General features: G+C 45.2%; 1 non-coding gene across 1 annotated transcript; it reads left to right on the top strand.

The window, feature by feature from the left end:
• The first annotated feature begins 1,683 nt into the window (after nucleotides 1-1,683).
• On the top strand, nucleotides 1,684-1,755 carry TRNAG-UCC (transfer RNA glycine (anticodon UCC)). The gene has a single exon. It is a non-coding gene; the product is annotated as a tRNA-Gly (tRNA).
• Nucleotides 1,756-13,732: the final 11,977 nt, after the last annotated feature.

The following is a 13,732-nucleotide window of genomic DNA, read 5'->3' as shown; positions in this document are numbered from 1 at the left end:
CATCATTGTTTGCAAGCATTGATCCAAGCACCTGGGCTATAAAATCTAGATTGTACCAAGGTAGACCTTAGGCGCTCTTATGCCACCTTTGAACTACAAATGAGTGTGAAGAGAATGTAGTTTAGAAGGGCTGGTCACTAAGATGTGTCAAATGTGTGTAATCAGTAACAAGTAGATCAGTGTGTAAGATGTGTCAGACACTTCACTGTCCCACCACATCTCAGTAGACCGTAGGCCCTGTGCTCTAAACTTGCATGCATCATCTGATGGTGTACACTGACAGAGTATAATTTGCTGGATGTTTCAAAGGCATAAGAAGTGTTCGCAGCCCCCCACATTGTGCATAAGCACAGACGCCATTCCAAGGCGCTACAATCGCTGCTATGAACCAACCCGTGTTCAAAAACCAGACGCAAGCTCTTATGCGTCGTTTGCTCTACTTTAGTGGATACACCATGCAACAACACGGAATAAACAGCGCACAACAGTTTTTCAAATTGTGCACACATATCTCTGACCACTATCCATGCTTCATCCAACAACCATCGCCGCCGTTTATGTGATGCTGTGTCGATCTGGAATTGTGGACACAGACTGTTCTCAGATACATATATTAAAAGATAGGGTAGTATGATGAAGTAGCCAGCAATGCAATCAGGAGGATATCTGCTTGATTAAGAAATTGTATTGTCTTGGGCAGTATTTCCCATTCAAAAGTGTACAAGTGCTTACAAGTACGTTTCTTTATGCCTGATGCCTGCTTGAATACCTTCAATTGTGGAACATACCCTTTACCGTAACGTAACGTTCTCAAGTGAAGGAATTTTAAGACGCAATGAAAATAATTTAACAAGAGGTTATAACGCCATTTTCTTTTTTTAACTTCCCTCCAGACGTTTTTTGAGACAGGATTTGAAGACCTATTTTTCATGTGATATCAAAACGTTATTTCGGCGCCCTCTCGAGACGTTGAAGACGGCCTTTGCCTTAAGAACATTCAATATATTCTTTCCATACCAGGACGGATCTTTAGGTGATTAGAAGGTATATGATTGTCTTGCGACGTCATTTTGGGACGCCGTTCAGAAGCATTTGCGATGATGCCAACGTATTTCTTATGGACATGGCTAAAAGTTCTTACGAGAAAATGGCCAAAATAGATGCCTCAAAAGCAGTCCATTTTGCTACCAGAAATGCCAAACCACAAGCTTTAACAGTAAAGACGGCATTTATCCGCAGTCAGAACCGCACCGCGCTCCTAATGCGGTAGACAATTTCAACATCATAGCCCGTGGTGTGCTAATGCGCTATCAGCCCGGTTCTGATGGCAACAGTGTGTTCAACGGGAGAGCTGAGACAATCCCCACGCCTGGCACGAAACTACGAAGCGTCCTGGCGCCAGACCTTGAACTAAACCCAACAAATGTGAAGATCAACACTCGGGACGAAGCAGTGACTTGCTGAGAGCGATGCAGTGTCAAGGACCGTGCGACAATCCATTGTCACCATCCATGAATCTACGGCACATACATACACAACCATGCGTTGGGGCGGTGATTCCGACACCATCAGACGACAGACCGGCCTGTAATAACTACATCTGGCGCTCACTGGCTCACTTTCCATTCGTGAAGAAAACCAAGTGCTGTTGACCGTTACATGCAGCATTTGCGTCGACTGCAAGCGATGGTGGTATAGTGGTGAGCATAGCTGCCTTCCAAGCAGTTGACCCGGGTTCGATTCCCGGCCATCGCACGCGCGGTTTTAAACCGAAGCCCAGCACACTTCTCACCCGCCAATGGTCACCGCGCGAGCGGTGAGAGGGAGCCGAGTGATTAACCGACTACCAACTCAATATCGCCCCAGTCTTTGGTCTTGCTCATATCGCCCACGTCGGAATTCAAACATGTCACATGACCATCTTTCTTATGTACTGGTATATTTCGCACATAAACGTCCCAACATGCAGGCGGCCGTTGCTCCCGCTTAGCCAACACTCCGGGGGCCCCGAGGTGCCGGCCGACGGGCGGCCCGACGCGCGCGCAGCACGAACCGACGCCGGCACGAGGCGTGATCAACGGACTTCCTCCGAGACGGTCACCATCGCCCCGCGACGTCAGGTGCACGAGCTCATCTCGTTATCGTCAGCGAAAATGCAGACGGTATAATTCAAGGGGCGGGGAACACTGAGGGACAGGGCGGTGGCGTGCGGTGCACAGACCTTTCCAAAGGCGCGCCTACGGCCCCTGCACAGCACCCCACTCCTACGCAGGAGGTGGAATGAGTAGTAAAACGGTATCATTTTACATAGGAGGGTAAAGCAAAACTAAAACGAGTAAACGGGCTAGGAAGCGTCACGCACATCAGGTTGTGCAGGGAACACGGCGCCTTTTAAAACTGCTGACAGCTTGTCGAGCGTGTAAGCGATGCAGTTCGAGAGCCACGAGCTGCGAGCGCGTCACACAGCCACAACACTGACTTGGTGGATGGATGACCAGATACCCAGGAATACGCCGTGGCAGGTGGGTACCGTGCAGGTATGCGCCAAACGGTGGAATCTATATACATAGGGTTTCAAACAGTATAATAAAACCGATAGATAAATCGGGCAGAGCGGGGGCGAGGAGAGGGTGCATATGCCATGGAAGTTTAGCCAATACGGGCTGATAGCTTACCCTCCACCAACAAGGTATCTACCTTGCGCTGGGCACCTTGTTAGTGAGTAGGCACCTTGCCGCATGGTACTACGATTCAATCGTCATTCCCCCTCATTTTGTACCCAATATTTTGTTAATGTGATAATAACTGAGTAGTACATTTAAAGTATGCATTTCCTCGTTTTCGTCGAAATAGTTGTGGTATGCTCGTGGTTGAATATTCACTTAAAACAAGCGAACTGTTGGGGGCGGGGGGGGATGGGAGGCATGACCATCCCCTAGCCTCTCCCAGGCGGGGGCTGACTCTCTCGCACGAGGTTATCTGCCATGCTCCAACTGCTTTGTTCAAGCAACTCCGGGATTCGTCAACACATAACTTCCTGCAAAGGCGGGCAGAGCAGCGACCATAATGCCCGAGCACCTACCCATGCAGCACCGTTCCATTCAGATCCGACATGTGTCTCAGTAATGGATTTTACCAATGATTTTTGCCCTACACCTACTTTATTTCTACCCGGCATACATAACAATATTGTTGGCTTTTTATGCAACACTGCATAAAATGAGATGCTTAATACATTCTTCAATTAGTCAGAAAACGCAAGCTTCGCACGCGGTGCTATATCTCCCTGCGTGCATTTGACCACCTTCTACCGCTCGGATACAAATTTGCGTTGAATATAGATGTAAGAATGTTATTGCGCTACAAAAACAACAAATGACACGCTTAAGACAACTGCGGCAACAACCAAAGGCTATCTGTTTTTTCCAATGAACGTAATCGACCATCGCAACAATAAAAAATATGCTTGTTTGCAGCACGACATCCTCTGGTACTTCTGATAAGCAACAGCTGATTTTGAGTCTAAAAATTCGTTGCCACTGAAATTCACGTCGCGTGTCAGGGCTGTTTGTAAAGCTCGGTAGGCGGAGGATTTATTTTAGGTTGAATTTTTTTGGCAAGAAGAGGCGATATTTTCTAAGAAAACAGAACCAGCCTTAGTCCCAATTAGTTATTTTCCTCCTATCTCCGCTGCCACATGTCAACGAAGGCCGCTTACAATTCCTGCTCGGATTCCTCTTCTGTCGCAGCACAGCGCGCCACCGCCATTGTTTCTCGCCGACGGGCGCCACCATCTCCGCATTGGCTGCCACCAAAGACCTTAGCTTGACCTATCGATTTAAAGGTCGGTCACCGATTGCTAACTTGTCAAGCGACCGGCTCCATCGGTCAGTAACGTCACTCAGGCGGGCTGCAGAAACTAGCCTCGTACCCGCTGTGCCTCAGCTGTCAGGTTCTCGCTTGGCAACACCATGGAACATCTTCGATGCATCGCTGGCCTGCTGCTGCTGTTTTGCTGCATCGGGCAGCTGGAGTCGTCTGATAAGCTGAAGGGCATAGGGATGCTGAGGGACGCAGGCGCTGTCGTGTGCGAACACGCTCCGCTCCGGGCTGCCTTAAACGCGCTGTGCTGATTGGAACTCTCCCAGCATCAAATAAGCCATCACAAGGGCGCTCGTGGACCGAGCAAAGCGGTCAGCTCAACAAAAATGGTGTACATTCAGGGGCCCTACCCGGGATGGCAAACCGCCTGCATGACGTATTATGTGCTTAATTCGTTGCAACTGGTGATTGCATCACCATGTTACATTCAGGAACAACTGGCATGGCACCTTAAAAAGTGATACCGAGTTGCTTACTTAAGTGTACGCCTGGAAATAATCAGCTGCGCACGGCTGTACCAGGAACCACTTCAGGTACTTTATTTGTGGTCATGACTGGGATGGCCCGCGGCCGGTGTCAGCGGCCGCGCTTAAAAGTCAGGTTACGCCAGAGGGCAGAGCAGGCCGCGCCGAGCATTGTGACACGTTACACTTTGGCCATCAAATTCTGCCGAAGACCTGAAATTTCGCGATCAAATGATGAAGCACAGGGCTCGTGTAACAAACACAGCTTAGCGTGGGGTCCGATTTTAGAAATTAATTTATTCCAAAAGTTCGGACTAAATCTTTAGAAAAGTAAACCATACAAAAAATAACTGACGCAAAAAACAAATCGGAAATAAAGGGTCTCAACTCCGATGACCCGCCATCGCGGTTAGAAGACACCAGTGCAATTTTATTTTGAAAAACAGACAATCGCATCGGCACAAATATGCGTCACTGTGTGATGCCGGCCGCACTGGGGCAAACTACAGATGCACCAATTTCCACTGCTCTCAGGGCTACCGTTGGGCATCCGCAACCGGAACGAATTGTTGTGCCTGCAATAGCGCATGTAAACAACAAATCACCCTATAAGGTAGGCACTGCCCGGTTTACAAACATCCAATACTCAGTATTTATCATTCCTTTATTACATCACAAACACCGCTGTAGGCCATAGCGGTGGATGCAGATACAAACTACTACATACCGCAGAAATGCCGCCATTTGCTATCGCACATCAATGCTATGTTAAAGAATGGTCCGCAATTACAGCAATACAGAACATCGATAGCCTTAATTATACAAAAGCCAGACACTACACACCATGCAAACTTAAAGGGAGTGTATGCGATGTGCGACATGGTTGGGTCTAACAATAATGTTGTCAAGGTCTACATTGCTACGTCAATGATGATATTTAGTTAGTTGACAAAGCCTGGCTGGCTTTCATCTGCATTCCAGCGGTCTCCAACGCGGCTAAAAAAAAAACATCGTTCGCACTTTTTTATTCATCATACTTGCTGAAGGGCAGAGTTCCACATTTGCATGGGCATTTGGGGTGAAATAGCTTTCTTAAAGACCATTCGGTGCAGTTCACAGCCCAGCCCCTTTTAAGACCTAAACTTCTCTAGTTTCTGAGCTAAACGCCCGCGAAGATGTGCAGACTTTTTCGGAAAGTACACACAGGACCATACATGCCTCGCTGACGCCATGATAACACCATTCAAATCCTGTCATTCCCTTAGCCATGTGACGGTGAAAGCCAAGAAGAGGAAATTCTCGGGTCGTTTATATCTGGCGTTTGTGAGCACGATTTTCGATTGCCAATTGGCTGTGCAATGTGTAATGACTTAACCAAACAATGACGTGTTAAGAAGCGCATCTTCTAAACCGAGGAATTATGCTGTCTCGAACAGTCCTGTCCGCTTGAAAGTCTACCGACCGTAATAAGTAAGGTTACTTTGTCATATACGGTCTTCAGTATCTTCAAAAGTGAAACATTTTCTTTGAAATATATTTGGCCGCCCTTCTCCGACCCATTTCTATGCCATAAATTAAATAAGTGATAGTGGGGTCCCAGTCACAACGTGCACATTCCAACTGTACGACGACACTGCTAGACTTATGATTAATGAGCAATTTCTGTTACATTTCTAAAACACCTGCTAAATATCTTTTTAGTAAACCTGCGAATCTGGTTACTTTTCCCGACCATGTTCTTAAAATGTTCATCCTTGCCAAATCTATCTAGCATTTGCCCACCTAGATACTCATATTTATACATCCATTTTATCACACTGTCATCGTAGACAAAGAGTGGTTCCGTTAGAGATTTGTTCCTTGTAATTCGCTAATTGGTACAATTGGAAACGTCTAAGTCCATCAGCCATTTCATCACACCAGTCAACTATTAAGCGTAACGTTTCCCGCAAAATTGCATTCGTCCGGCTAGTACAATCAATGTGTAAATATTGTAATCATAGCTGAGAGAAAATGATATCAAGTAATTGCGTGTCGCAGTTTAATCCTTCGATAATATCATTTACGTACACAAGAGACAACGAGGCTGCTGAAACACTACCTCGAGGTACGCCAAGACACTGTCCAAAACTTTACTATACCATTACTAAACTTTACTATACCTTTCGAATAGACACTGTCCAAAACTTTCTGTCTTTTGCTTTGAATGAAGGATACTAACCATGAGATGTGAGTCCGGTTTCTCCTATATTTTAGGTTTCGGAGAACACGTTTATGAAGAACTTGGTTAAACGCCTTGCTGAATCAAGGAGCGTTAGACCGACACGTGTTTACATCCAGTGTTTGTTATATAAGTCACGACGGTCAAAACTGTGTTTCAAATGATAGTTTCGGCGCTAGCTATCATATATATATATATATATATATATATATATATATATATATATATATATATAGACCCGTATATACACGCAAGCATATATGCATATATATATATATATACATATATATATATATATATATATATATATGCATATATGCTTGCGTGTATATACGGGTCTTTGAAGCCTATTTTATTGAAGACTGACGAGTTCTTGACTTTGGCAGGCTTTCTGTTGATTCGTTCCATGTTTTTGGTAAGCTTTTTGTGTCGGATGAAGTCCAAAGATTAAATCAATAAATGAATCATACAAAATATCGTGTGTTTGTTGAAAAGTCATTCAAAAGCTACGTTTCGGTTTAACCATTAAAAACATTACCAAACAGATATGGTGTGATGAAGATAAGACATGGTATGACAGCTTAATCGTATATGGTATGGTATTACACGATCGAAAGGACACATCATACATACACGATGATTCGAATAAAAAAGCAACTGGTTTCAATACATATGCAGACCTCTGTAGCATACTTTCACACAATTCACATACATTTAATGTTCCCCACAACTTGGGGACAGCTATATTTCACAAAGGGGCAACGTAGCGCAACAACTAAGTTGTTTGAGTGTTGGGGCATGTTGATAAATGAGTGGGACTTCCTATGTTATCAGTCATGCTTTGTTGTGTTGTTTTTGATGACTGTGTGTTATTGTTATGTTGATGACACCCACCCCTCTCTCAATGCCCAAGGTACCGATACTTGCGTCATTTGAAGCTCCGTCTTCAGAAATTTGGTTATTTGGCGGTCATGTGGACCCGTCCCCTTTCCTTTGTTATTCCCAAAGCGTGAGATGGCGTGGCCAACGCGGGCCATGACACGATTCCTTCCAGAAGTGACTGGCGCAGCCCATTATACATTACATCCAAAGGGAGATAGCGAGAGGTGGCAACAACATCTTAAAGATGAGATGACCATACGCTCACCGTAGTTCGTCACAGTGTGCAAGGATATGATTACAATTTGCTGCGACTACGAGAGTGAAAACTTTTTTACGTGTCACGCGTTTTGGAGCGCATCAAACTTCGTTCTACCACGCACCTCTTCGAGTTGCATCGTTCACCGGTAACTCATCTCTCGTCGCTGCCATCGTATATTACTTGATATCATTGGCTGGCATCAAAGAAGAGTGCCGTCATTCCGAAACCTAACACACTCAGATACATATGTAACAAATATTTCCATCATTGAAAGTACCAGTTGCCTTAGAACTTGAAACTCAGTTAGTTCGTAGTTCAAGGTAAAAAGGTTATACTATATTTTGTACTAAGTAGCACTTTATTCAGGGCATAAAGCGTTTTCGTTCTTTCTTTTAGCATTACCATGTCCAAAGGCGGAAATTTTGTTGTGAACACGTGTATTGCGCCAGCTCTACCACAGGCATCATATGTTTTCGCCAAATTAATCTCAATGAATAGTGCCGTTCTAAGCTATGAAAACGTCAGGTTATCTAACAGCTGCGGCTGTTGAAAGTAGGCAGTCTAACTTATGCAAGTTGTTCACTGCATGAGTGAGGAACATTAGCCACCTAGACAAGACAGTATACTAGCCTTATTCCTCTGAAAAACCAGGAGAATAGAGACATAGTTCGGTTGATATTTCGGCAACATGCCTTTCTCGACACAATACCAGAACTGAATTCAGAATTACCTGCCGATGATCCTACTCGATTCTTGAGGTTCTTTTTTAAATAAACAATAAGCCGCAGTTTTTACAGAACGCCAACATTCAGGGGACTAAACAGAGAACCATTGCCAGACATTACGAAGACATAGTGCCTATGTAAGAATTGAAATGCCCGGACATGCGTGTACATGAAAACGAATTCAACCGAGTAAGCATCACGCACCACGCTTCATTCGAGCATGCAAGCCAGCTGAAGTAAACAGGCATCACATATCGCGCACGCGTTATGCATGCAAACGATTTGAAATGAACAGGCGTCGCACATCATGCGGCAGGCATCACTTACACATGTAAACGATTTTAAGCTAGCACACATGACACATAGAGGCACTTATCGCCCTCGAATAATTGGCCATGATGAACCCTGTATGTTTAGGTTTGGTCGCCGACTTTTTATAAGAACAGATTCACTTATTTTCCTGTCTGGGCGGTCCTGCGCTCTGTAGATGACCTTGAGCTCTAAAAGGGGCATAGGGCCCATACTTCTCTCGATTCAGCCTCAGACAGTCTAACTGCTGTTGATGGTAAAGGAAAACGGTGTGTCGTACAAAACTGAAGCCAAATGACTTTGCAAAATCCGACCGCTGTCAAGTCATCCGACATGACTGAAAACGCCATTTAAAGACAGCCTTGCTTTTTATATTTCGCGTTTGATACTCAAGTTGGGCTACTCACCCAAAAATAGCATATTTTTGGAAGTTTCTCCAAGGACGTGCGTGAACCGGTTCCCAAATGAACAATGAGCGACCAGCAACATAAAGAACTCGTACTCGCATTGTTTGTGTCACATGATTTGTCACAAGAGGCCTCGACAACGATGGAATCAGGTTTGAGACCAGAAGTTTTTTGCACACCTGTTATGTACTGTTAATAAGCACATAGCAGGCTAAACAAGCCATGTCTCCAAAAATAGCTCAACAATATCAAATAAATATGCACATCTACTACTAAAAGTATTATGTTAAGTTCTAATTGTATGGCCTTGATCGCAAGTATGGCAATGAATTAATACATAATAAACAAATTAATTGTATTGTAATATTTGCCAATAATTTAAGGTGCGTTGCACAGCCGGATTATTCCACGCTAACATTGGCAGCAGCTTTCGGGAACACAGCGCCTTACGTCTGCTTCCAAATGCACGTGAGTACGAGTGCGACAATCTTACGGGGTGAAAACATTGAAACCGCCCAGTGCAAACGTCGCGACACCGCAGTTTAGTGTTGACTGTTAGACGTTCGGCGTTTACTGGTGCAATGTGACTGCGGAGCATCGCATTTTCCATGATCCCTGTGGTGGGTACATATCTAATATTTTGCTTCAGATCCTTGCTAATCTTTGTTCCGCTGGAATTTTACAAGCTCGCGTCTACCCTCGTGACATGATTTTCTCCGCGTAATAGGCTGGTAAGTCATCTGCTTGAACGTAATGAAGTTACATACATCGGATACCAATACATTTATTGCATTCTTGAAAATTATGTGGCTATTTTTTATCGTTCGTTGGAATTTGCCGATAATCATATCAAAATTGCATGCTCCATTTTGTGGAACGAAATCCTTTGCACGAATTTAGCTTGATCAAATTATCCCACCGAGACTGATGTTTTCAAAACGTCTGTAACCGTTGTGAAATGTTGGTTCACGAATGCCATTTTCAAAGCGCGAAAATCTGTCCTCGCGTCGGTTGGTATCACACCGCTTCCCGACGCCGTTGTGCGTTGGTATAACTAAACAGGAATATTGGACCTGTATACATGTCAATTCATAATGAAATGATGTTGAAGCGACCATAGTTTCCCTCCACATTTGTATGTACTGGTGAGCATGTCTGCATATAAGCTATGGTACGCATATTTCAGGTTTGTCCAAGGCGGTAAAAATCTGCCATCGGTGTGATGTTTCTAGGGGTATTTCAGTATGCTGGATTGTTTTAATTTTATCTTAATAAGCACCGAAAAGTAATGCCTTTCAGTGGAAAACACATATTTCATCAGGAGATACCGTCAGTTGGCGTTGACAAATTAAACACGGCGTCGTGTTTTACAACTACGGTTCTACAACACGCGCTGGTGTTATGAAACAGTTGTAAGTTGTAGTTTGTAAACTCTAAATTACAGATAGCAAAATACAAACGGTCTATAACAAATTTGTATGACAAGGGTCACTAATCGCGATACGCCCCAATGTATGGAATCTACTGGGATTTAATCGTCAAAGCCCGTGTTAAGCATTTATGCTGGTAGCACAACTTCAATCGTTTATGTTGTGTCCAGATATTTTCCGCTAAAACGGCTTTAGCTAAAAGTGCGTAAGTGCGTCATTGCAGTGTTCATCAAAAGCAACTTAAGCAAGGTGCATTATTAAGTTCCCGGTGACAGTTGGTGTCTTGAATTTTAAACCACGATATACACTTTCTTGTTTTGACCACGCGGATGACGTAGACCTGGCTTACCTGGAAAAAGAAGAAATAATACATCGTGCCTGATTTTTTCCAGGGAAAAATTGTCATGCATCAACTTACCTGTCTGTCGAGGAGTTTGTTTCGTACCTTACCTTGCGTGAAACAAAACGCCTGCACCGAAGACTGACTGAAGCTCATTCAGTGAAGTGCTTTAGTCGCCATAGAAGCTTATTTGTTATTTTGGGATTTTCTCACTCTCAGAATCCCATTCTAATGTATTGGGGGTCCTTTTTAATTATAACTTTGATTTTCCGTGTATTCTTCCCTCAAAACATGACAGGATAGAGGGATCAATGGGACTTAGCACCTGCTGTTTACAAATTAGGGATGACACAGCTTTGGTATGCTATCAGTGTATTGATCTTAACGGGATCTCCCGATTGGTAGCAAAATTTAGGGCAACAATTGATCCCACTAAGCCACGTCATGTGCTAAGTTCTTCTCATCATCGCCCCGCTTCAGATGTATACGTCAATATCTACGTGGCCATGCCACGTGGCGAAATGAAGCCTAATCAGACGCATGCCATGTTTAAATTTGAACACATCGATGTGTTTATTTATGTTCTTCGCATACATTGATAATATGTATCGCCGTTAGGGAACGGCGGCGTTCCTGCCGCACACCAGCGTTGTAATGCAATGGTAGCAGCGGCGCAAATGCCACCCGATGCTATTGAACATTGCGCAGAGATACCAGGCACTGACTGCTTTAAAAAGTAACAACCACATGTCCGACTTTCAGAGCCCGTCTCGGCGCCTAAACGTACCAGTTGCATGAAGTTGTGCCCGAAGGGTTAACGTTGCGAACTACGTCGCCGTTGCTCCCATGGATTCTGCTTCGACCACCACCCCGTGTGCGTCAAGTGGCCAGCTCCCGTAAAGAAGCGTCCCCCCAGCTGCCAGAACGTCCGCTGCCGCCGTCTGCAGACCTGCGTGCTGCGGCAGGTCCTCTGTATCGGCGCGCCGTGCTACCCCGTGCCGGTCTGTATTCCCGATCGGTGCGCTACGGTCCGATGCGGAACTGGCACAGTCTGTGTGACGGTGAGGAGATCTCGCTCGCGACCTGCCCTGGCTCGCGACCCTTTATGCCGAGGTGTGACTCGCAAATACTTCCCCAGCTGCCAGTTCACTGTCGAATGTGTGCCACGGGCCAAGCCCAAGCCCGGCTTCTGTCCGTCGCCGAAGCAGGTGTCCCAGGCCAACGTCAACCTCTGCCAGTACGACAACGACTGCGCATCCAACCTGCTCTGCTGTCCGGGTGCATCCAGAGGGGGACGTAACTGCACCGCCCCCGCCTTCCCCGACCCGTGCGCCTACAAAAAATGCCCTCTGCATGCACCAACTTGTGTCGCGGGTGTTTGTTTACATCGGGTGTGCACACCCGGGAACTTCCACTGCACCGGCGGGAAACAGTGCTTCTGTTCTCGAAAAGCCAAAATAGTTTGTTCAGACTTGCCAGCGGCTTCCGGGTGTTGAGTTTTTCAAAACAAATTGTCGATATTTGTTTTTTTAGTGAGATATTTGATAAAATTCAAAATGCATTGCGGATATAGAATATATTGCCAGCATTACCACCCCGGTATCTGTTTTCATCGGAACCAAGTGCAACTGCTGTTCACCCGTCGTTTTGAACCGTTTGTAATGCTAAATATCCAGACGCTTGCAAGTGCATATGGAGCACTACAGAGTCCAAGGTTTCTAGCTATTCCGTGAAACAAAATAAATGTGCACACAGATTAAAATCTGGCTTCATGGGCCTCTATAAACTTCGCTATGAATGGAGGGAAGGGCTGTTGATGTAGCGTAACGGAGGTGTAACAGGGGAAAGAGGGGGGTGTTGGATAACTTAACTTTACGTTCAGGTGTTGTTGCAAGTCGTGACAATATGTTTTGAAAACGAATTAAAGCCCAATGGCCGAATGCTGTTGGGCCCTTCTCCTGGCAAGAAACACGGCTATTACTTGTTTCGAGTTTCATTTAGGGCCTTAACAAACCATTCAGGGATGTTACGTTTAACGCAGCGTAAACGGGGTACGGGGTGCGCAGCGTTATCAGTGCGGAACCAGGAGAGATAGGCAAGGTTAAAAGATAGCACGGAATGTGTAAGGTAGTGCATGAACATTTCCTTACCACGCCCATCCATTATAACAGACACGGGGAGATTTTAATGGAGCTGCGGATTTAAATGTATTTTCCCCAGAGCGTGGCAAAAATGGCGACTTACGCATTCTGTAAAGACGTCCACATGCCGATCGGTGGAGATACTAATCGTTCTGAAGAAGCTTGCTGTTTGCGGCGCATTAGTGTTCTATTTTAGGATACAGAATGGAACTTAAAAATTGCAAGATGTCATCTAAAACTTGCTAATGACCATGGAAACAAAGGTAAAGATTATTACCCGCGCCTTTCCAATTTTTTTAGTAATTTCTATGCGCAGCTTGAGCACTCACTTGCTTTAAATGGAAAAAGGTATTTTATTCTCGAGCATACAGCCGCATACACAAGCATACACAACTTCTATGAGCTTGACATCTAGTTCGGCCAACTTCGGCCAACCTTCCTGCAACACAAAGGTCACTTGTCGCGAAGATGACGCGTCATTACGCCCGGCCGCTGTCGCATGGCAGCTGGCTGCGTAAAGGTCACTGACTGCCCCTCCTGGCCGCGTAACACTCCGCGTCCACTTCTGCAGCGAGCGACAACATGGGTTGTCACCAACCGGTATTCTTCGTCGTACTGCTCTGTGCGGTCCAACTGCAGGCACTCGGTACGTTACCCTCAACATTTCTTGCT

Source organism: Pollicipes pollicipes, unplaced genomic scaffold (assembly GCF_011947565.3).
Source record: "Pollicipes pollicipes isolate AB1234 unplaced genomic scaffold, Ppol_2.1 Scaffold_6686;HRSCAF=7923_pilon_pilon_pilon, whole genome shotgun sequence".
NCBI classification, from domain to species: domain Eukaryota; kingdom Metazoa; phylum Arthropoda; class Thecostraca; order Pollicipedomorpha; family Pollicipedidae; genus Pollicipes; species Pollicipes pollicipes.
This window is presented reverse-complemented; position numbering and strand designations above follow the sequence as displayed.